The sequence below is a fragment of the Pyrus communis genome, chromosome 10 (assembly GCF_963583255.1).
Source record: "Pyrus communis chromosome 10, drPyrComm1.1, whole genome shotgun sequence".
NCBI lineage: Eukaryota > Viridiplantae > Streptophyta > Magnoliopsida > Rosales > Rosaceae > Pyrus > Pyrus communis.
The window spans coordinates 13,499,616-13,525,614 of NC_084812.1; positions in this window are offsets into that span (position 1 = coordinate 13,499,616).

Genomic DNA, 25,999 nt, shown 5'->3' on the forward strand with positions numbered 1-25,999 from the left:
ATAATAAAAACACTAGCCACCAAAACAACCTATCATTTGCACCGAAGGCAATTTTTTTTTATTTATACTAATCTATACTAAGGGGATGAGAGGTTTGATCCAGATACAGTGGGTGAAAGAAGAAGACCCTAACCACTAAAATAAATAATCTACCATTTGCACCAAAGAATTTGAACTTAGCACCTCGAAATTGCCAGATACTGAATAAATTAAAATAAACTTAGGACAATCCCCATAGCAAAAATATATCATCATATTAAAAAATAAAAATAAAACTCTTAGGGTCTGTTGCTTTTTGACAATAAATTTTTTTTATGAATGTGTTTTGGAGAAATTTTTTGAAGTGGTTTTAGGTTATGGAAGAGCTTTTGGAGAAGCATCTAGCAAATTCTTCTTCATGAAACATTTCCAAATATAATTTTTTTAGGGAACACTTGGGCATGTGAATAAAAATATACACTTCTAACAAAAAATGTTTTTATTTATTTATATAGAATTGAGTTTTCCATTCCTACGTAAACACATAGTACAAAGGGTTTGTGGGAGCAAGAGAAGTCTCATTCAAAAACCTCCAAGAAAAAAGAAAAAAGAGCGCTTCATCAGCAATAAACATGAGTACTTTTTACAAAACCAAATTTTAATCTAGTGACATTTTTCTTGCCAAATTAAAAGATATCTCATATCCCCCAAGATTAAAGGATATCTCATCCTAGCACACTATCCAACCCTGAACAAACATTGAGAGGGTTAATTGAATGTGTTAGGAGAGGCAGTGACACACAAAGTAAGGTAATTTACTCGCTCGATCATAAAAATAGGTAGCTTGCTTGCTTACTTAGTACTTGACTTTGAAAATCAACTCCTCCTTGATCAAAAAGAAAAATTTGTTTTTTGTTGGTAAGATGGATTTTTGAGCTAATACAAAATTTGAAGTTGATATTATTTGGTTGGTTACTCCACTAATCACAAAGTCCACTTTTTACCTAGAAAATAATCTCTTTACATACCAAAAAGTTTAATTTGCACCTGAATGTCACTTATCTTATAGTTAATTTGATGATTTTATTTTTATTTTGGTTGCTTGGTGGAGTTAATTAGTTTGGAAAAGGATCCTCTATGGATCCCTTCCTCTTAATCCTCATGATCCACAAATCTGGACCCTTAAAATTTGATTCAATGACTAAAATTATTATAACTTTTAATAGGCCCCCTGTTTTTAGCTATTGGATCAAATTTCAAGGGTCTGGATTTGTGGGTTATGAAGATTAGGAGGAAGGGATCTGGAAAGGATCCCTTTCCAATTAGTTTATTCGTCTGCATTTGGAGCGTGCTTTTGCTTAGGGTCAAGACAGATCTAATTTAAAGGTGGAATATCCCTTAAAAATCAATAGTCTACCATCCAAAATCTTGTGGTGTTTTCTATTTTACAACAATATTATAATTATTGTTTTTTTTAACACATACGTTACTATCTACTTTATGGAGAGGAGAAGTGGATTAAACTTCACAATGGGTTAGCTAGAATAAGTTGGTTAGGGAGTCGAGGTGTCCGTGGTAGGCAATGAATGGAGTAGTTGAAGCCAAACGTACATCGATTGTTCTAGTCTTGACTCAGACTAAATCGAATTCACCTTAGGCGAGAATCGAACATAAGACCTCTTACTTACAAGTGAAGAGGAATACCACCAAACCATAATACTAAGTGACCTATATGATAATTATATTAAAATATCTACAAATAGAGGTATTCAAATTTGTAGACACATGGTGAAGAACATTGCTCTAACTAATTTGATTAAAATAAATCCATACAAAATATATATGTCAAACAATTGTTAACCAGAAATTGCAAACAAAATTAATAATAATTACTAGAAGAAAGATGATTTTTTTTTTATATACAATAATATATTTACACTAAAAAGTTAGATAATAAATTGATATCGAATTTGTCGTGCTCGAGATTTGAACCTAAGACTTCTTACCTACAAGTGAAGAGAAATAACATTATATCGTAGTAATAAGAGCATCTCAAACAGGAGATGGAAAATGTATTGAAATTGACATTTTACATTTTTTGTTAGCTGAAAAGCTCTCCTTAGGAGATATAAAATATCCATCTTCGTTCAAAAATGTAAATAAAAATACATATATACATTTTTATTTTATTTGATTTTTGTAATAATCGCGGGTGAAAGCACCCCTAAAGTTGCTCAAAGAGATTACTACAAACAAGGATAGTCCTAGGGATCTATATTAATCATCAAATAAACGACTCCTAATCCATTCAGATGGATTCATAAAATCTTAGAACAAAATTTATATTATAACTCCAATTAACAAAACCACCCGCCACCAATTTTTTCTTCTGGCAATCAATTCACATAATATACATCTTTTTCAAACTTTTAGAAGGGTAGACCTTGTGAATTGAGAGGAAAAAATGGGTCCACCAATGGATGAAATATGTTGTGATTAATTAAAATGAATTAGAGTTCAATTCATTATTTGTTGTGTTAAAATGTAAGATGAGCATCACTGTAGATTGGTGACCAAATTAATGGAATTATGATTCCTTCACTGGAATAGATAAGCATCGAATGAGAATATTCTTAGTGGACCTTGTAAATACTATTAAGATAACTAACATGTGAAGTGTGATCAACCTATTTATGTTTTCTGTCCCTAGTAAATTAAGAAATCCACCGTACACGTGGAACATATCTTGTCCCTAGTAACCTAAAGTTGTGTTCCAGAAAGTCTAGGTAGCACAGCATTGTGCCTTTAACCTTTTATTTTTGTTCCCCGAAAGACTAGTAAACTAAAGTTAAGCACTGTGCCCTTTAACGTATATGTGCGCGTCACACCAAATAAATGAGCCTAAAAAGATAGCATGTGGCACCTATTGCTCGATGCGTGGAACACGCAGGTTTGCTAAACTTGTTTTTCTGTTTGGCTTGATTGTATATGCGTTGTAAAGTTGGTGAGCATTATCATCATTTGATGGTCGTGAATAAAGATATTTTTTTTTTAAAGAATGGTCTCTTTTAGGGATGGGTTTAAAAATAAAAAAACCGAACAGAATAAAAATTTGTTGGTTCAGTTTCGATTTTAGTGGTCTGAAAATCGAACGGATATATATATTATAAATTATTAATAAAATATATTATCTCCAAGTCAACTTGAACTCAAGGTTCGAACTTGATTGGAGGTCAGACTTGTAGCCTGTTCTATGTTTTCTTTCAAGCAATGAGCCACAGGATGGCATAACCACAAAGTGGAAGATGCTGTAACCAGAACTGAAAGCAAACAAATGAGTAAAAATAAAACAACAAACACACAGAGTGGAAGATGCCATAACCAGAATTGAAAGCAAACAATGTTCTTCAGTTGTGCAATGAAGTGGGTGATGATTCAAGCAGCTATCGGATAATTCAAGTCCAAGAAATTAAAGAAGAGGACAGGAATTGTCAGTCTGAAATCGGATAATTCAAGCAGGGAAATGCTTCTGAGATTGCTCATTGTTGTTGTAAAACAAAGGGACAATGCGATTAATGTGAAAGAAATTTTTAGACCTATATATGCAGGTCTTTTGCATGAACCTATGGACATGAGATTTAATGGATCGGTGTTCCAGTGACTATATCATTAAAAATAAATAAATAAATAAATAAACCCGAAACGTACCGAAAGTAGACAAAAAAAACCAAATCAAAATTAAACTAAAACGAACAAAAAGCAAAAAAAAAATGAACTGAACCGAAATTTCGATTTTGGCAAAAAAGCGAACTGATTGAAACCGAACACACCCCTAGTCTCTCTTACATTTTTTTATACATATTATCGAGTTTCACTTACACATATAAACATGCCTTTCATAACATGTGATATGAGAATAAGTGAGAATGTTTAAAGGCATATTTGTCGATTTGCTCTCTGAACTTGTATAGATCTGTCAATTTCTCTCATAAACTTTAATTTTAGTCAATTACCCCCTGAACTTTTATACTTAGCCAATTCCTCCTTGAACTTTAATTTTAGCTAATTATCCCCTAAACTTTTATAAATAGCCAATTCCCCCTTGACGCTAGATTTTAAAAATTTTCATCCAACTTTCCATCCATTTTGATCACATGGACAACACATGACAACTGTATGGGGGCAAAAGTAATGGAAAATTGGATGAAATTTTTTAAAATCTAACGTTAGGGGGGAAATTGGCTATTTATAAAACTTCGGCTAAAATTAAAGTTCGGACGAAAGTGGCTAATTATAAAAGTTTAGGGGTAATCGGCTAAAATAAAAGTTCAGGGAGGAAATTGGCAACTATATACAAGTTCGGGAACAAATCGACAAATACTTCAATTTAAATACAAAAGTTAGTGCAGGTGACTAAATTCCCGAATTTGTAAAAAACGCACGAGGCAACCTTTTACACTATGTTTGGATGGAAAATTTCTAAATTTTCATAAAATTCTAAATGACGGGAATTACAATTCCCAGTAATTGAAACCCCGTCAAGTGAAATTTCATTATTTGGATGTTGGATACATGGAAATTACAAAATGAAGGGAATTACAAATTTCATTGTTTGGATATTCCCTAGAATTTATATTCCATAAAAGAATACAAATTTGAATAAAGAAAAATGTTAAAATTGGTAACAAAGTCATTAATGATAAAGGTCATGAAACCAAAAATTGGGGTTGCCAAACCCGCATTAAAGGAAAATAGTCTAAATTTTCCAACAACTAAGAACTTCTCAAAAGGTCTGCAATAATATTTTATTGGAAAAAAGGTTTGCAATAATATGATAAGAGTTGATTGAAGTAGGAAAGTTCCTTTAAAGCACACTTGCAAATGTCAACGAACATTCGTGACATGCAGGACTTTTATTCTAACTAATGTCTTACTGAAAATCACTAAAATGAGAAACATAATGAAAACAATCTTATGCGCCTCGTGAAGTAAGCAATAATACCATATTCTTTTTTCTTCTCAATTGGGAGTTTCTTCAACATGAGAAATTGCTTGTCATTTTCGATCAACCGAGCACATGCTTTGATTTGTTCGTCTTAGCTGAGATCTTGCATTGCATTTACTTGATCATATACCTCTATTGGATCAAGTTTCTTTGTGTCTGCAGAAATATAATCTTGAAAGGATGAAGCCATCTTGGCAAGTGAATATGCAATCATATCTTTAGGGATGGTTGATCTTGTTTTTGTATGAGGCATATCAACAAAACTTGCTGGTTTTCTCTTGCTTTGAGTCTTTTGACCATTGGCTGAACTAGGTGAAATCTTATTAACAATTTCAATATCTTCTAAACTTTGTGCATCACCAACCAAATCTATATGATCAGATTCATTATGTGAAGGAGTCATAATCTCAACGGCTTCTACACATGTTTCAGCACCCTCACCCGTGGCTCTATCTTTGCCACATAAATCCACTATATCATCCTAGTTTTGAATGACCTTCCAACGAAAGATTTTAACACCATCATGTGACTACCAATCAAAACATAAAAGATCAAAAAGAACAATTAAAAGAATTTCACACACACAAAAGAAAAATAATGAATTTGTTACCTTCACGTACTCTTGTCAGGCAGGGTCTTTATCTACACTCATCATCTTTTTGGTTGCATCCCAATTAAATCCACTTTGACTTAGTATATTACTCACCATTGCATAAAGCTTTTTCCAAGACTTCACACGGTTTCGAGTGTTATCAGCAGTTATATGAACATTAAATTGAGCAAATAATATAGCTACAACAGAATTATAAGTAGTTGTCTTCCAACCACCATCTCCTTTGTTTCCCAATCTTCGTTCTTTGCAAAGAATGTTGGCCCAAGCATGTTCCATATCTACATTCCATCTAAAATAATTATTTTCCTGTCCTTCATTTTCAATTTTTTGGTTCTCTTTCTTTCTCCTTGGGTTTTGTTTGCATGCTAGTTTTCTATCAGATCATTCCATTGCTCCTAACATAGAAAATATATTATTGAGACGTTAAGTCACTCATATACACATTTATAGTAACAATCAGAGTATTAGCTAATATTTATACATTCATAATTATATGGAACTAAGCTACAAAAACTTGAGTATAGTTGCTTGAAATAGACATACATTATATGGACATAGCTGCACAAACATGATCTTTTTTAAAAAGGGAATTGTTATTGGCACTCCAAAAATCTCATTCTACACTCCAAACTTTCTATATTTGAAAAGAAAAATACACTTGTGAGGAGTGTATAATGAGATTTTTGGAGTGCCAATAACACTTCCCTTTAAAAAATAGCATTATAAATCAAATAGAACAAGTTCAAGAAACACATAAAGCCATAGTATTCATATGAAATCCACATTCACTATGACAATACAAACTAAAAGCAACTAATTTTCCATTAGGAATTATCGGCAACTCTCTGAGCTTGATAATTGTGGAACACCTGCAATGCCAATGTATCCTGAAACCTAGTCCATTTGAAGATTCTTTGAGAAGAACACTCTTACTATACTAGTGCATGACCATGACAGTAAGATATATAATTGTACTGACAATAATTTTTTTTCCCCTATTTTCCTCTTCATTTATAGCATGCCTTCGCTTTAACCTCGTTAGTATGTCTACAATATAAGTATTTTCCATACCTGTTTGAATGTATGAACAAAGATGTATTGTGATATGCAACAAATATTTATGGGATATGCGACTTTCTGTTTAACCAAAAGTTGTAAATATAAATGTAAATACACAAGGTTTTTGAGGCAAGAATGAGGCGATGCAACCAACAAACAAATGAACTAACACCAAAGGCAAAACATCTGATCAATCTTGGCTATTGTTAATGTGACCATCGTAAACTCATGTATTTGATACAGATGGATCCCATCTGGACTATTGTAATCCAACACTTATTTATATTGCTAAATGCACCAATGAAAGTCACGGCTTCAATCATACTAGCATCTGTATTTTAGTTTTTTATAGTTAACCTTCAAAAGCACAATATCTATAACAAGGAACTAACACCAAAGGCCATAAAAAACTAAAAAGGGAGGACTGCTAGACTATGTTTTTTCTTTTCCTCCTTTGAAGTGAAGGAAACAATTCAGGGGAACAACCAATAGCGTGTTTTTAAGTAGTATAGAAAGAGTGTATTCCTTCCCCCACCCAGCCCTCTCCCCCAAACCACCACCATCACCAAAAACCTTCCACCTTTCCCAGATAAGGTTAATTATAGACCCAGTAGACAATTCAATCGGAGAAAAAAACATAATATGCACACCAAACATAGAACTATCAACAAAATTCACAATTCTATAATGAGTATACCCAAAAAGCCAAAAATAATTCAAGAAAGAAAAGAGTAGAGATGCTGACCTAGAACAAAGGAAGAAGATGATTGCATGAGTGAAAATCCCTTGGAAGATTGGAGAGTTAACAAAGTGAAGATGCAGCCCTTTTATTGTGAAATTTGGCAGTATACATCCTAGTTTGGCGTCATAATCCTAAAATTTGGCACGCGCAAGATTTCCCCGTAGATGAATTCGGGATTATCATCGTTGTTGGAATTGTGAAATTACACCTCTTTAGATGGAAATTAAACTCGGAAATCTTCGTCCCAATTTCCACCTTTTTTTCTATAGAAATTGCCTTTTCTCGAGGTGCAAGGTTCCCAAACGAGGAAAAACTACTTTTCCATCTTGAATTCCCTAGTTTAAGTGAAATTCTGTTTTATTTTACCGTATCCAAACAGAGTGTTAAGGCTCATATTCTATGTCACTCTGCCTATTTCCTATTTCTCTTATCTGCTTTTCCCATGTTGTGTGATTTAATGGTATGTATTTGGGATGGATTATGGAGTGGTGTGGAATACAAGTTTGTTAAACTTTTCAAAAATGTTGTTTTTACTATTTATTTGTACCATTATTTATATCATCCATCTAATAGAGATGAGATCTACATGTGTTAGTTGGTTGTACCTCTAGTAGAGAGATGATACAAATAAATAGTAAGTGTAGTACAACTCTAAACTTTTTTTTTTTTTTTTTGGCTTTATTATTTGATTAGTGTTAAGGAGACCATATTTATATGTGTATCATCTCATATGGCAAGTAATTCAGACAATCAACATTCGATAAAATAAATTCATTAATTGACATGGCATGTGCATGTCTGTTAAGTAATAAGTTTAATGTTTGGCTTCCTTGTCAAAATTTGTAACTGTTACCACACGTGCTCATAATTTAGAGTTAGGGTATAATGATGATCCGGAATTACTACTGGGATTGAACTTGCCAAAGCACCAACCATCTTCAATACAAAAGGTTTGAATAATACATTTGGATATGCATATCAAGCTTATTTTTCTAGATTCATTTTGTTTAGTGTAGTTGTCTAGTTGTCTAGGCACGTAAATTAAGACAGCCTACATGGGCCATCTGACACCTTTTCCTGTGAGGGGATTTCTCACCCTTGATCTGAAAAGGTTTCTTTGGATTATGACATGTGTCTCCTTGTTCCCCTTGTCTAAAACATCCATCTCTCCCATTAAAAGGGTTTTCAAGGATTCATTTGTATTTGGTTAGGTTATTTACATTTCAAAAAGAAGAGTGATTTAGTCTAAAGTTACCTCTTAAGCTTTCAAACCGAATCCCTAGCCATAAAATCATCTCATGCACAAACACCCAATCACTGCATATTAGGGTTGCATTGTTTTAATGGTTTAGCATTAAGCTTTTGGTCTAAATATAAGTTTCATATCCTTCATAAACCAATCTCTCGGATTCATGTTAGGTTATTCTTCGATTGTTTGATTGGAGTACTTGACTAGTCATCTGAATCCAAATCTCATAAGCATATCATAACATCATATCATTGACCGTGTTGATCTCAGTGCCACAAAGTGATGAGCTCAGGAGGAGCTGCCACTTCGTGAAGACTGAAGGAGTCCATCTCGTGCAAAGCAAGGTTGCACAAAGGTAAAGCTGCTTCGTAAATAGGGATCTAGGAATTGAGCTTGTGTGGTCTTTGTATGAACCTTTGTTTACACTAGTGGATTGGACTCAGTAGAGAGTCCCTGGTTTTTTAACCTAAAGGTGGGTTTTTTTTTTTGGCCAAAAACTTCCTTGTGTTCAATTCTTTACAAAGCTTTATTTATAACCTTTGTTGGAGTTAAACATTGTAGGGTTTGCTAGTATTGACACTTTATTAACTAAGTGAACTTAAGTACTAAGACTAAAACTTAACTGAAGTTCACATTGTTAAGTTTTAACCTTTTAAGTTTGGTTGGTTTACATGCTCTGGGCTTCTAACAATCTTTACTCATTTGACTAGTACGGTTGACTAGTCAGTATAACTGGTTTTAAGTTTTTTATTGTAGGGTATTCCCCTTGGTACCAATTTCAATTGGTATCAGAGCTTTGCTCTAGACATACATAAAGTAATCTCTGAGATTTTACTGGTATTGGGTGGACATATATCATGGATTGTGATCGTGTAACTCTCATCCGTTCTTTGATGGTGTGAACTATGTGGTGGAATGAAAAGTTTCAAATATTCCTTGAGGCACATGACTTTTTTGCAGTTGATTACCTTACTCTTGAGTAGAGGGCTCTCTCTAGAGCTGTTGATGGGGAGTTAGTGATGAAACCTAAAAGTCAATGGACTACTGATGAAGTGACATTTACCATGGCAAATAGGAAGGCAAGAAATACTTTTGTATCTACCATATCACTAACTCAGCTTGCTCATATCCATTATTGCACACCTACCAAGCAAGCTTGGGATAAACTCTGAATCTTTCATGAAGGTGACAAACAAGTGAGAGATTTGATGCTTCAAATGATCAATTTGATGCTTCAATAAAGGTTTCACTATGAAAGTGTTGAGAAGAAGCATCCGAAGAACCCTCAGAATGACCCTCTCAAAGTTTGAAGATTTAAGAATGCTTGAGTCTGAAACCTTCTTAACCTTCTATGAAAAAGTTGAAATGTTGACGAATGAAGCTTTCGGATTAAGGAACATATTTGTGGAACAATGATTGTTCAAAAGATCTTAAGATCTTTGCCCAATAGGTTATAAGAAAAGAAAATTGTCATCCAAGAGTTTCAAGATTTAAGTGAGATTAAGCTCAGAAAGTTAGTTGGGAAAACTCATTACCTATGAGATTTTTAGCTTAACATGGATGATGGCATCTCTAAAAAGAGAAAAGATGCCACTCTTCAAAGTGTTGAGAACAACAAAGTTACTAGTGACTCTTGTGAACAGTTCTCAAAGGATGATCTTGTTCTATTTGTCAAGCAATTTAGAAGAGGTCTAAAAAACAAAGGAATGGATGTCAAGTGGTCTGAGAGGTCATTAAACAATCGTAGAAAACTATTCTCTGGTGAGAAATCTAGTGATTATTCAGAAAAGAAAGACAAAAGTTCATCCAAAAGTTCTGGTCCATGTTTCGCTTGTGATGAAAGTAGGGACCATGCAACTGAATGCGCCAACACCAGACTTCTTGGTAAGAAACGTAAAAAGGCTATGATGGCTATTTGGAGTGGCAGTGATGATCAAGATTTGTGTCATCAGACAAGTCATCAATTGATGATGAAGGGATTGTTGCATTTGTTGCATCTGTTGATAAAGCATCTTCCAATGGAAAAGATAAAGTTTTTAATGATACTAATGTGTCATCATCTCAGGAGTTGTCAAGCCTGTATGAATCTCTACTTGATGAGATGTGTGTTGCAGTGTTGGACAATGTTGAGTTGACCAAAACGGTGGTTGTGTTACAAAAAGATGTTGAGTCTCTCTGACTAGTCAAAATAGAATTGAGTTACTAAATCATACGATTAGAAGCTAAACTTCACATGCTAAATGAAAGAGGCTCATTTTATGGTGATGATGATGAAATGGATGACTTAATTGTCTCTCTTGAAGATCATGTTCAGAGTTTAATGATTTCACATGAAAGTCTGCTTCAACAAATTCATTTGCTGCAGGAAAACAATGAATTATATCGAGAAGCTAATTTAAAGTTGTCTTCTGAGTTGGATGAGGCTTCGCACAAGTTAAATTGTCTATCTATGGGGGTTGACTCTTCAGGAAAAATACTCTATATTGGAACTCAGTGTGAAGGTATATATGTGTTTGCTTGTGATGGAAGCAATTCAAGTTCCATGGGTGTCAACTCACATGCTTTTGAGGAACTCCCTTTTGTATCTCCTTTGGTTGACTCTGCTTCAGGGACTATGTTCGTTCCCAAATATCATAATTGTGGTGATCTTGGCCACATTAAACCTACGTGTAGAAAACTATATCTGGAAAGGAAAAATGATCTAAAGGAACAAGTGGATCGTTTAACCAGAGCGGTCCGCAGAATGTCCAATACTATTAATTCTTCAAGCTCAAGAAATGTCAAGTCAAATTCTAGTGGTTTTCAACGTGGATTTGGGAAGTGTTTGATTGCTCAAAGTTCAACATCATTCTTTAGGCCAGACACCTAGCACCTTGACAATGGTTGCTTTCATCACACGACCGGTGACAAAGATGTTTTTCTATCTCTTGTACCATTCAAAAGTGGTATGTTTCAGTTTGGGGGAGGAGACAAGGCTAAGGTTGTTGGAAAATTAGTGATGAAAATTCCGGGACTGCCTATACTTGAAGATGTTTGCTATATGACTGGGTTGTCAACTAGTCTTCTTAGAATTGGTCAACTCTATGACACAGTTGCTAATGAAGTTTGTTTTTCCAAGACGAGTTGCATAATTGCTGATAAATGTGGGAAGAACATGTTGGTGGTTCCAAGATAAAAGGAAGATTGTTATACAATTGTTGCCTTTAAGTGTGATGATTGCTCAGATTAAAACACTGATCATTTTCAACAAATGGTCTACTGTGGACAATTACAAGTCTTTATCTCTAAATGCTACTTGTGTAAACCTTGCATCTTGGGAAGGGATCCTATTATATCTCACATAAAGGCGTATTGCTATGATTTTGCCTAAGCCTATTATCTAGAGAATGAAATTTCAATCATTCAATCTCCAATGTTGATTCATGGTGAGATGCCTCTCATATTGATTGCTGGAAGCATTACAACACCAAGGTATGCTTATCCACTTATGAATGCAAATTCTTCATATGCCTTGTTGGATTACATCTTTGTAGTGTGGTTTGTTCTTCAAGTTGATGACCTTGATTTGGTTCTTGATGTGCTTTCTAATCATGACTATGCACTGGTTGTTTGGATGAATGTTGTCAAATATTTATATTCCAAGTGTCGTGGGAACAAATATCTTGTTCTTAGGAAGTTTTTGCAAAGAAATGTTTTTGTTATAAACTTGGTGCCATGTGAGGAACAACCAGTTGTGTATTTCATAAGTCTTTTGGAAAATCGAAGACGCTAAAATCTTTGATGGTCTATTGACTTCTGTGCCTTTGACTGAATAAGTTGAGTAACCTTGCTTCTATTTTGTTATTCTTCTACATGTTTCTTTTCTTGATCTTATATCTGTCTTGCCAATCAACTCATCAGTTAAGTTTGTGTGTCACTTTGTGCATTTCTTAACTGTCTCACATGTTGACATTTTGTAGATTAACCTTGATTAATTTTTTTTTCTTTATGATGTCAAAGGTTCTCCCTGTTATGGCTAATAGCTTCTAAAAAAATCTTTGTCTCATTTGTCAAAAGCACTTGCTGATTTAAGGGTTAGGCTTACTTTGATCTTGATTGAGGTGTATGGACAATTATTCTCTCTAAATTGCGCTAAGTGTCTTTTCCAATGCAAAACACCACTTAGTTTGTCTTTCTTTGTGCCCAAACCCTCTCAAAAGAAAAATCATATATCTGAGTGTTGATCTCTTCATTCAATTCATTTTTCCCTATCTCAAGAAGGATTCAAAATGTGTCTTGGATTATCCAAATGAAATTCTCACCAATCCTATCAATGGTAATGTGCTCCATATCACCCTTACCAACTTAAAAGTTCTATTGGCTGGGTTCTTTATTGTGTGTAGTTTTGCGTTTAGATACTGGCTCAATTTCTGTTGCAAAGGTTGTGTCTGAATCTCAATAGATTATTAAAAGTTTGGTTAGCCTTTGACTAAATTCTTTGCTGAGTTACATGAAACTTTGACTTTAAGATGGCTATCACCAATCCCTTTTCCATACCTTGGCACATCATGGCTATTGTATGAATTAGTGTTAATCTATGTTGTGTTATACTTGTGTGACCTTAAAGATTTTTTCTCGAAGTATTGCATTCCATGTTTCTTTTCTAATGTACTTACTTTGTCAAAAAAAAAAAAAAAAATCATTATCAAATTTGTCTTGGAAGCAGGGTTTCTAAATCTGTTTTATTCTTGGTTTTTCTCTATGAAATTCCCAGTTAACAGTAGCTCAAATGGTACTAGGTTTGCAACTGTAGCTTGTTTTCTCCTGTTTTTTGTGTTGTCCTCTCCCTTGATTGCATTTTGTTGCACTTAACTAGTTTTGTTGTAATTAATTTCAATATTCTGACTAGTCATGTGGTCTAATCAGCAAGGTGAGGTTCATTAAGGGTATTCTTGTCTTTACACTGTCTATTTTTAACTGACGCATCTCATTTGTTGGTTTTCATCATATGGCTTAGACTATTTCACAGTGTCCTGGGTATTAACTTTATCTAACCCATCTAGGTTTTTGCCTTACCTCATTATGTGTCGTTAGCCTTGGTTGATTTCCTTCCCTCCATCTCAAATTCTTGAACCATCTTGCAAGAAAGATTGATTACCCATGGCTGGAAACAAAAGTTCTTCCTATGCTCAACCCTCTTGTTGTTCTACTCGATCTCAGACTGCAAGGAACTCATCTAATGCTGCATCTAGGGATCAAGCTCCTGCATTTTCTACCACTTGAGCCAAGAACTTTTTCACACCAGTGGCTAATCGCAAAGTCGTATCAGAACGAAGTATCATATAAAATGATCTCTTAGTGACTGATGCTATCTAATCTGATGACCTCATCGAAAGGTACAAGCTTCGTAGGGTAAACTTTCCTCCTCCCAATTTCAATTTAACAATGGTCCATAATTTTATTCTAATATTCCGTCAAATTTTCTTGAGTTTGGTGGGGCTGTGTATGTCTGTGGTATTCTTGTGCCCTTTGACACGTCCATCATTTGTACGGTTCTAGAACTTGATCCATCCCCTGCCTCTATTTTACCAAGCTATAACTTAGCTACTTGTCAGTATGACATGAAAGCCTACCATTATGAGGCTTATGTTGATTCGTCCATTCTGCTGGTTAATGGTCAAGTGTTCAAGTTTCGTCTCAAACCTTTGTATAGAAGCTGGTCAGATTTTATGCGTAGAAATGTCTTATAGTCTTCAAACAATGGTAATCTTACCCTATAGTCTGCCAAAGTATTGTTCTCAATGTTGACTAATGGTGATGTTCCTTTTGGGTTTCTGATTTTCAAATCTGTGTTGTCCAAGTCAAAACATTCTAAAACCCACTAGAGAGGCTCTACAATTCATCCTTATTTGATCACTCAGCTTTGTGAGCGTGCTGGTGTCCAAAAGCGTCCGGGTGATATTTTTCCAAGAACCACTAAGGATCTTGACATAAATATGATGAACTTGAGCAATGTAATTAATGTTGTTGCTCAGGGTAATTCTAGACCAGCCCCACCACCAAATGTTTCCCAGGAAAGAAAAATAGCACATCTCGAGTTCGAGATCAACTCCCTTAGGAAGCAATTTGTTGATTTTAAATCTTTGGTCAGTCAATCAGCGTCTTCACCTCATGTCAGTCACTCATTCTTCATACCCTCTTTGAGTCAAACCTCCATAGATCCTATATCTTTTGTCCCCGAGTCGTCTCTACGTCCTCCAAAACTTATCCCTCAGTGTCCCTTGGATCCATCTTCAGTGTCTTATCACTATGCTGCCTTATTTGGTCATTCGAGTGCCGTTGCTGCCAAGATGGCCATAATCTATGCTGCTACAGGAAAGGGTGTATCCATCAGTGTTCATCAACATTTTTCATCTACTCATATCTCGAAGGTTTTGGTAGTGGTGTACATCTTGGAGATGCCTCTGTTGAAGCTGGCATTGCTGCTAGATCTCCTAACTGTTCAAATGACTCATCACAATCAGATGAGTTCTAGGTTAATGGGATGTTCTTGTATGGTTTTTAGTTTTGTTTTTATGAGAGCAAGTGTTATGGGGGAGTTCCTTTTATTTAATGTTAAACAGTGGTTGTTAAAGTTGAAACTCCATTTCTTTTTGGCTTTTGTTGTAATTAACCTTGCTACTCTTAGTTTGTTCTTATCTGGCATATCATGACCCTTGAATTTAAGTTGTTTGGTATTTATTATTTTTGTACCAAGAATTGTACTTTGTGGGCTATTTTGAGTTTCCTAGATGCATTGACCTTTCTTTGTTACTTTTTTATGCTTCATTGTTTATTCCTTGCTATTTGTTGTGCATACTTGTTTATCACCTTCTTCCTTTGTCTTACCATGACAAAATAGGGGAGAAAAAAAATTTAAATGTGTTTTAAATGTGGTACTGGAATAACCCATGTTGATCATGCAATTTGTGGTGTCATTTTTAAGATTGAGCTTATGTTGTAACAATTCATGATAAATCTCACTTGTCTCTTGCCGAGAAATGTGTGCTACTACAAGAGTTGTTAGTTGTTCTTCTCTTGTCACAACATGATTCCTTAAGTGTGGGTGAAGTGTGGTTTTAGTAATAGGTTTTGGTTATTTTGTCAAGGAAAGCCAAAGGGGGAGATTGTTAAGTACTAGGTTTATTGTTTGGCTTCCCTTGTCAAAATTTTAAGTGTTACCACACATGCTCATAATTTAGAGTTAGGGTACAATGCTGATCTGGAATTACTACTGGGATTGAACTTGTCAAAACACCAGTTATCTTTACTACAAAAGGTTTGAATCATACATTTGCATATACATATCAAGCTTATTTTTCTAGATTCTTTTTGTTTAGTGTAGTTGTCTAGTCATAAATTCCTTCTATTGTCCAGCTGTCTAGGCAAGCAAATTAAGGCAGCCTACATGTGTTATCTGACACCTTTTCCTATGAGTGGATTTCTCATGCTTGATCTAAAAAGGTTTCTTTGGCTTGTGACACGTGTCTCCTTGTTTCCCTTGTCTGAAACATCCATCTCTCCCATTAAAAGGGTTTTCATAGATTCACTTGTGTTTGGCTAGGTTATTTACATTTCAAGAAGAATAGTGCATTTAGCCTAGAGCTACCTTTTAAGCTTCCAAATCAAATCACTAGCCACAAAACCATCTCATGCACAAACACCCAATCACTGCATATTAGGGTTGCATTGTTTTAATGGTTTTGCATTAAGCTTTTGGTCTAAATCTAAGTTTCATATCCTTCATAGACCAATCTCTCGGATTCATGTTAGGTTATTCTTCAACTATTTGACTGGAGAACCTGACTAGTCATCTAAATTCAGATCTCATAAGCATATCATAACATCATATCATTGACCGTGTTGATCTTAGTGCCACAAGGTGATGAGCTCAGGAGGAGTTGCCACTTCGTGAAGACCGAAGAAGTCTATCTCGTGTAAGGCAATGTTACACAAAGGTAAAGCTACTCCGTAGATAGGGATCTAGGAATTAAGCTTATGGCCTTTGTATGAACCTTTGTTTACATTAGTGGATTGGACTCAGTGGACAGTCCTCAGTTTTTTAACCCAAAGGTGGGTTTTTCCGACCAAAAACTTCCTTGTGTTCAATACTTTACAAAGCTTCATTTACAACCTTCGTTGGAGTTAAACATTGTAGGGTTTGCTAGTATTGACACTTTATTAACCAAGTGAACTTAACTCAAGTACTAAGACTAAACCTTAACTGAAGTTCACATTGTTAAGTTTTAACCTTTTAAGTTTGGTTGGTTTATATGTTGGTGGGCTTCTAACAATATGTACTCAGTTGACTAATATGGTTGACTAGTCAGTACAATTGGTTTTAAGTTTTTTATTGTAAGGTATTCTACCTGGTATCAATTTCTATGTCAATTGCTACATCAGATTATACACAAATGTAGTACAAAAATGTGATTTTCCTGGCATTTTTCTAAATATTTACATGGCACTGAACTATCATTGAGTCTCACCTTGTCCTCTAAAATTCCTACTAACCCTTTGAAGCTCTTGTCACTATGCCATATATCTTCGATTTGTTGATACTAGTGGCATGGATTTGGTGTGGTTATTTAGTTAATTGTTGGGTGGTGGATTATTTTCTAATGAGAAAAAATGAATTGGTCAATTAGATTGAGGATTATGTAGGATTAAGTGATGTCTTGTGCTAATAATGCGTTGTAAATTTTATCCACATGACATTATATAAAGTGGGTTTCTTTATTGGAAGCCACATCAATAACAGTATGATCAAATGCCTATAATGTGCTACCGAATCATGAATAAGTTGACCGAAAAAGGGGAGGTGAAGGAAAAAAAAAAGTGAATTTCAGAAGGCGAATGAATATTAAGCCTGTTCTTGTTAAATTGAAAGAATATTTTTTTTCTTTTTGAAATTGGGAAATGAATTGAATTCAAAAGATCATGATGAGTTCATAAGGTTACGAGTCTTCAAAGATGTTTTGATTTTTGAATCATGAGGAAATACAAGAGACCCCATGAGGTAATATGCATGTCAATTCGAAACTTAATAGTTAGTACTACAGTTTAGTAATACCAATTTATTATGGCTGAGTTCGATGTCAATTTGTAATGTCAACAGACCTATTGTGCAGCTTAGTCCAACTTTTTGTCTCCTTATTTTTTTACACAACGATATGTTTATACTAAGGGATGGGGAAATAAATTGGTATTGAACTCAACATTAACGAGAATCAAACATAAGACTTCTTACTTATAAGTAAAAATAAATATTACTAGATAATAAAACTAAATGACAAATTCTCATTCTTTAATGTAAATATATTGTTGTATTAAAAAACAAAAAATATATTGGCGTCAATTCAAACATATACTATATGTTTTGGTGTTTGAATCAAAGGATCAAAATAAACATTAATGTCGTGCAAACCAAATAAGTTGGATTGGATTTGTGATTTGGATATATCAGATTGGATTTTTCTTGACATATTATGTTATTAAACTGTATTTGAATATGATTGCGGTGCATTTTTGTTGCCAAATCTTATTGCCAACCTAACACAGCTTAGCATGTAAAGTAGGGTTACCCACAAATTCTTGATCTATCTAGCAGTATTTCTATTTTAGAAGCTTTCAAATTTAAAACCCCCTCTTCTTCTAATGAGAAAAACATGTAAAGTAATATTACCACTCTTTCTATATTACTAGTAGTACTACTAGATTCAACAAAATTTTCTCCAGGTGAGATTCATGAACTCAAACTTATATACCTAAGAGGAACGATATTATGTGAGCAATGTCAGAGAAACTACATTATTTATATCACATTGTGATAGGAGCATATTCATGCGACTTAAATGGCTTGTTCTCGTGCATTTACGTTATGTTTCTCTAGTTATTTTAGTCCTTTATGCTTCTTTTGTGTGTTTTCAGGTTCTAAGGGCCTAGGGAGCAAGAAAGTGCATTTTGAGGCCATTTGGAGCATTTTTGGGCATGGATTGGATAGCTTATCCATGGAGCCAAAAGGATGGACGAATTTGAAGGCCTTGTATTCACTTTGGACATAAAACAAAGGGCCTAGCCCATTCTCTCTTATTCTCTCCCTTATAGCCATGCAAAGAACCATCCATTCCATCAAAAACAATCCATCAATTCACATGCAAAACCACCATTAACACACATGCACCCAAACAAAGCCAACCTAGCTAACCCTACATGCATTCTTTATTCACTCTTCATCATTGCATTCATTCTCCAAACACTTTCATTAATTAAAACACATTTGCACATCCATTCATTCTTTCCCCAAAGCCGTGCATTCCCAATCCCTTTCCAACATTTCACATGCATTTCCACCTTGGTCATGCTTTCCCATTTCATTAATCATTCACTTTGCATTCATTCAATCAACCCACATGCACTTTAATTATTCAAACATGTAGCCACATAATCATTCACCCTATCCATTCTTTGTCACAAAACAATGTCACATACACTCATCATCACACAACCTAGCTAACCCTACATGCATTATTTATTAACTCTTCATCATGCATCAACATTTTAAATCATCAAAAAAATCAACCCATTGCCGTGCATAATTCCTCAACCATTTCAGCCACATTCTTCCACTTTGCCTTTCATCATTGCACCACAAATCAATCAACACATGCATTCCCTTCACATTCACCCACATGTCCATTTAATCATTCAACCACATTCCCATTAACCACAAAACAAATCACACAACACACCAACACACATGCATCCTGAAATTCTTTGCCGTGCAATCACATGCATTTCCCTTGACATTTTCAGCCATCACACTTCATCATTACACCACCATTCACTCTTTAACCCACACACACTTCACACAAACAACATTCACATGCATTCACATGCATTTCCAACACAAAACACACTCAAAACCGTGGCCACCTTTGCATTTCAGCATTCCCATTTGCATTTTCAGATTTCCAGCTTTCCAACCTAGCCACATTCACATGCATTCACTCATAATCATTCACCAAACTTGCAGCCACATTTCCACCCACCTCCTAGCTGTCATGTTCCCTCCATTACTCCTATAAATAGCCTTGCATTCATTCATTCAAGGATCATCTCTTTCACAACACAACAACAAACACAAAAACAGCAACCTTGTTGCCGTGGGTTCTCTTCATTTCCAGCATCATTCCCTTCTATTTCCACCACTTCCCAACCCTCCAAACCACTCCTCTACCATTTCCATAATCCCCCAAACCTCACCTTAGACCTTGTGCTACAATAACGAGGAAGATAAGAGGGCCTAAACGTTCATACAATTCAAGTTTGAGTTGTTGGAATGTTTAGGTGTTTCTTTGATTTCAAAGTTTAAATTCAATTCTCTTTGTTTTGTACGTATGAGGAATGGAAGAGAAGAGTGCCTAAACGTTCATACAATTCAAGTTTGAGTTGTTGGAATGTTTAGGTGTTTCTTTAATTTCAAAGTTATGAAGAACTAATCCCCCTTTAGCTAGGGGGTAATTCGAAATAAATGTTTATGCTTGCATTTTGATTTGATTACTTCTAATTGCGTTTCATAAGTTGTGAATTCAATTTGTTTAACTATTTGATTGATAACCTATTTATGTATGTTTATTGAGAGTGCGCGCTTAATTTTCATGCATAAATATGACGCTAGAATATAAGTGAATTTCACCTAATCGTTATGAACTTATATTCACAAGTAGTGGAGGTTGCTTATAAACAATCGCGTTAAACGAATTCTTGGCATAAGTTTCATGCGTATTCCATAGTAACGAATGCCTCGTCAACATTTATAGTTTTCATAATGCTTAATGATCTTTGATTGTATCTTTATTGTGCTTTTCACGTAAAGGACTTTTGGAGAATGTGGTGAATTGCGTTGCGCTAACCCATCCAATTCATTAACTTAAGGAGAACTTGACGGTTAATTTAAGCGGACCTAATTAACCCGGGGCGTTGAGTTTCATAATTTATCGAAAGACCAACTGAGAATCAATCTTGTATGCAAGTGTAACATGTATGGAGATGAACCCCTTAGCTAGCATTCATCCATAAATTTCATATTTACATTCTGTCTAGTTTATTAACTTGTTTTGTTATTTCAATTTTCGTAAAAACCTCAATCCCCCTTTTGCTTTAATGTTCATTTTAGTTAGAATTCAATTTAGTTTGTGTTTTTAAAGCATTTTGAGTTTTTGGTTTGTCTTAGTGTTTTAAACTTTAATTTTGCATTCTTTGAGTCTAGTTTAGTGTTTTAAACTTTATTTTACGTTTTTGAGTCAGTTTCCAAGAGATTTGCAAGCCCTCCTAATCCCCGGTCTAGAACGATCCCTCACTTATCCATTCTACTACAATTGTCAAACGAGGGTTTAATTTGTGTGTTTAATTATTTTCGCATCAAATTTTGGCGCCGTTGCCGGGGATTAGCAACTTTGCTAATCCCTTAGTTCTTTTTTTTTTTTTTGGTTTAGTTGTTTTCGTTTTAGTTTCTAACTTAGTGTTGTTTTCTTTGTTTGTTGTTACTTTTGATTTTTGATTTAGTTCTCTTTCTTTTTAGGTACTAGAGAAGTAAGTTATGGATTTTGCTAGCATTCAAGCTCAATTGGCAAATCTTACTTCTAAATTGTCGCCGTATGCCGAAAGGACCACAATGCAGAGTGTCCCTACATTTGGTGCTTCATATAGGCAAGGATTTCAAGCCAATCAATGTCCACAAAGAGATTGGAGGGATCATTCAAACTCTATATGGTGGGAAGATCAACAAGTTCAACGTGAAGCATATTGGCAACCATATGAGGAGTTCTATTCAAGACCTATGCAGCCACCACAACTTCATATGCAATATGCTCAATTAAATTCAAGTTCGCCAGTAGATTATATTCAAATTCTTAATGAAATAAATTCTTTGGCGCAGGGGTCACAAAATCAAGCCAAGGAGGCTCAACAAGAAGCATATTGGCAACCATATGAGGAGTTCAATACAACACCTATGCAGCCACCACAACCTCCCCCACAACAATTCCAATCAAGTTCAAGTATGTCCATGGATAATGATAAAAAATTTCAATTACTAACCTCTTTGACGCAGGACGAACAAAATCAAGACAAGAAGTTGGGTAAATTGGACGAGCAATTTGGGCAGATTATGGAGTTCATGAAACAAATTCAAGAGCAAAGTGAACTTTCCAACTCAACTATTGAAAACTCGAAGGAAGATTTTGAAATCCATAATGCTATCACTTTGGGAAGTGCTATGGAGGTTGGAGCTGACCTAAAAATGTCCAAACATAGCCTAGAAGTGGATGAAGAGCTGCTAATTGAGGAGGAGGAAGAAAACATGCACACGGAAAGGGTAGAACAACCCTTGCCGCAGCCCCCTAAGCCCTCTAAACCACCCACCACCAGTAAGGACGTCCCAATTTCATGTTATTCTGATGTTATTCCACCCAATGTCCCTTTTCCTAGCAGGTTTTTGATTCCCAACCAAGAAGAGAGTAAAAAGGACATCGTGGAAGCCTTCCCAAAGGTGCAAAATGCTATTCAAATTCTTGGTGCAACACAGCAAGTTTTAGATGGTGTTGAATTCTTCAAAGGACTTTGTACACCAAGAAGAATGATTCAAGAGAAGGTAGTGGCTGGAGAAGATGTAGAAGGCATCAAAGAGGACAAATTTGAAACCACAATTCCCAAGGAAGTTGGATTTTATGACACGGGACAAGTCATAACTTTCGAAGGGGTGTTTATTCTGGAGTTCATTTTGGAGCACACAGGTAAGCCGCCTCCCCGAATTTCAATTTTCTTTTATACTAACATGTGGTTAATGATTCAGGCACCCAAAATGGAATTTAAACTATTACCGGATCATTTCAAGTATCACCGCCCATTCAAAGATAAATTCCATGCCGTTTGATTTTATTTATGTTAATAAAAAAAAAAAAAAAAAAAAAAAAAAAATTTGAAAGAAAGATACTAAACATGGAGAAAGGTGGAGCTTCACAAAGGTTGTTTACGTGAAGCCCCACTACGAGGCGCAGAAGCGGAAGGCGCAGAAGCGGGAGGCATAGAAGCGGGAGGCATCGGAGCGGAAGCCATCGGAGCGGGAGGCATCGGAGCTAGAGCATTCCAGGCCTCAATACTTGGCCAAGCGCTGGATGACCCAGGAAAAAGGTGCCTCTGGAGATAAGACGCAAGCCTTTGACGGTCACTGTGAATTCGACCCTCAGATTCTTGCAGCTCATCAAGCTTCCTCTTCATCCCCGACGAATAGTTATTTGCAAGCACATGCAAACTTCTATTCTCGTACTTAAGCTGCTGGTTCTCTTGCTTAAGTCTTTCCACCTCTGCCATCAACGATTCCACCTGACGGGAGCGGGCAAGCAGGCGTAGGCCCATGTTGGACACAGAGCTCGCACACTGAACACTAAGTGCGAGGGACTCTTGAACGGCCAACTCATCGGACCGTCCTGACAGCAGCCTACTATCTTTTGGAGTGAGGAGGTTTTTAGCTACTATTGTAGCTGTTGTGGCGTCCTGCATCACAGAGTCTTCACCTGAAAGAGGACCGTTAGAAGATAAAAAAGAAGGGCGCCATACATTACCTTGACGGGGCGCAACCAGATCGCTGCTGAGACTCAAATCTAAGCTAAGGTTCGATGAGTTTGCCATTTTTTTCAAAAGTGTTCAAAGAGAAGGGGTGGATGGAGTTAAAAATTTCACAAAGGGCCGGAGTCGAGTTTCAGGAATGGGAAATCTTCAGAGTGTGTATATTGGCGGTGATCGATAGCTCTATAAAATGCCAAGGCGACGCGTCCACCGATTCAAAGAGCCGGAATTTCCGGCGTAATTTAGGCGACGCGTTCTTGGCTTTTCAGAAGACGCGTTCAACTTTGGCAAAAGATTTCTGACAAAGCTGAAAACACGTGGAGGCCATCATCGCAACTACACATCTTTAGCCGACAAGCGCAAAGTTCGGCGACGCTTTCTCTGCTTTTCAGAAAACGCGTGCAGCTTTGTCAAAAGGAGCCGCATCTGCACTACCACGTGTCGTTCAGAAAGCGAAGGGGCGTCGTTCAGAAATCGAAGGGGTGCCTGCTCAGAAATCGAAGAGGCGTATTCAAAGATCGAAGAGGCGCCACTATTTCAAAAAGCCAGAATTGCGGGATCAAAACGTTTGTCGACAAGGGTAAAAAGTACCACCACTTGATATTATCTCTATATATGTCGACCTTCGTCTTTTATGGCAGGGCAAACCTGAAGAAAATGCCCAACTCTCCCTCACCTCTGAGGGCGCACTCCCAGCAAGGCCTTTCAAAATACTCAATTCTTTCTTCTTCCCCAAAGATGATACCAGATGCCTGGAGTACATATGACCCAGGAGGAAACGGCGGATTGAAGCATGTGCTGATTCATCCACCGCTTCTTCAAAGCAAAGGTATCTCATATCATCAAGGTCAAAAGCAAAAGTATCTCATATCATGCTCTTTCCCTGTCTTTTTCTTTGTCCTTGTTCTTACTCGCATGGCAAAGTAAAAGAAGCAATCAGCCGGCACTTGGAGTCAATCTTCCGATCTGGAGCCAACTGCCTGGAATCTATTCCTGATTGCTTACCTAGCGTTGCTCTCGAGTAGTCATCTTCAACGGTTGATACACTTCCGGAGAAGGGACCACTTCTGCAAAAGGGAGCGAGTAAGGCAAGTGAAAATGATACATTGAAGCATGTGGAGACAAACATAGGCTGAGTTATCCTCCAACCCTTTTCAATACGAATTGGAAAGATTGAACAAAGAAACAGATAAAAGGGATAAGCTCAGACCTTCGGGGGAGACCAAAAGAACCATCCTGCTGCCCAGTTCAAGAAGTAGCACAAAGGAAAATCAACGATGGGCAGAAACCAGTTCAAGAGTAAGCCTGTGGAATCACAAAGATCAATAGCCTCAATGCAATTACCAAGGAGAAGATGGAATTTACACTCTATAACCAGATTTGCGTCTCTAAACTCTTCTCTTTGTTAATTACATTCTGCCATGTTTAGTATGTTTAAGTGCTTTTTGTGTATTTACTTATGCTTTGTGTGAATCTATGGTTAAAACATTGAGGACAATGTTTGATTTAAGTGTGGGGGGGGTAACTAAGTATGTTGATGCAAATTCGTTGAATTTTATCACCCATAACTTCAAGTGTTGTTCCTTGCTGTTTTAAATTGTTTTTAAGTTGTTTTAGAGTGTTTTAGTATGTTTTGTTTTTATAACTCCGAAAATCACATAAAAATTTGAAAAACATGTTTTAAAAAGCCTAAAAAGAGTGTTTTGAGTCGTTTTTGTGTGTTTGTGTCTTAGGGTACCTTCCAACACAATGATAAGGATTTGGTTTGTAATTGCATGACGGTTAAAAAGAGTTATAAACATGGATGAAAGTTTGATTTACTCTTGGTATATGTTTAGTTATGGCTATAATGTATGACTTCACATGCAATCATAAAAGAAAAATTCGTTTTTGTAACATGCTTGAAGGAAGGAACTCATAATAACGCTACACCCCTGTGAGACTCGAGCCATTACCTTCTTTGGAGAGTTATATTCTGTGATTCTTTCTTTTCTAAAGTTGTTGCATGATCTCATTATTCCTTGCTTGGTTGCTACTTAGAATGCAATTGTATCATGATAGAACTAAATGCTAGAACTTATATCCGTTTCATTCAAAGCATGACATTGAATTGCATAACATATATCAAGATGAAGTTGTGTAGTTGCCACCATAGCCAAATAGCCTTACTTCCCATATTTCGTATATGTTGTAAGTTTTAACCCCGTTGAGCCTTGTTTAGCCTTTATTCTTTGTTTACCCACATTTTCCTCACCTAGCCTAGTTTAGGACAATCCCCACCCTTGTTCTTAAAAGATAGTGAGCATGACTTAATTGAATTCCTTTTGAGTTACATTATGAAAGAAAATAAGTGTGGGGGAGAGAATGTTTTGTTCTTAAGTGTTTATGTATGTTTTGAGAAGTCAGGAGAAAAGAAAAAAAAAAAAAAAAAAATTGTGAAAAACATATGAAAAAGAAAAACAGAAAAGAAAAGAAAGAAAGGAAAAAGAGCTTGTTCCCCCTTGTTCAAAAGTTGAGTTTTCATTCAAAAGTGAATTCTACGTTAATTCAAATGCTTTGCTCGCTATTTCTTTAAGAACCTTTGTTTTCCATATCCCTTCTTTGTTAGCCAAACACCTTTAGCTCCGTTTCAACCCTTATGCTTTTATCTTGAGTGTTATGTGTTTCAATTTGTGGAGTTTGGAATTGATATGAGCTTATGGAATC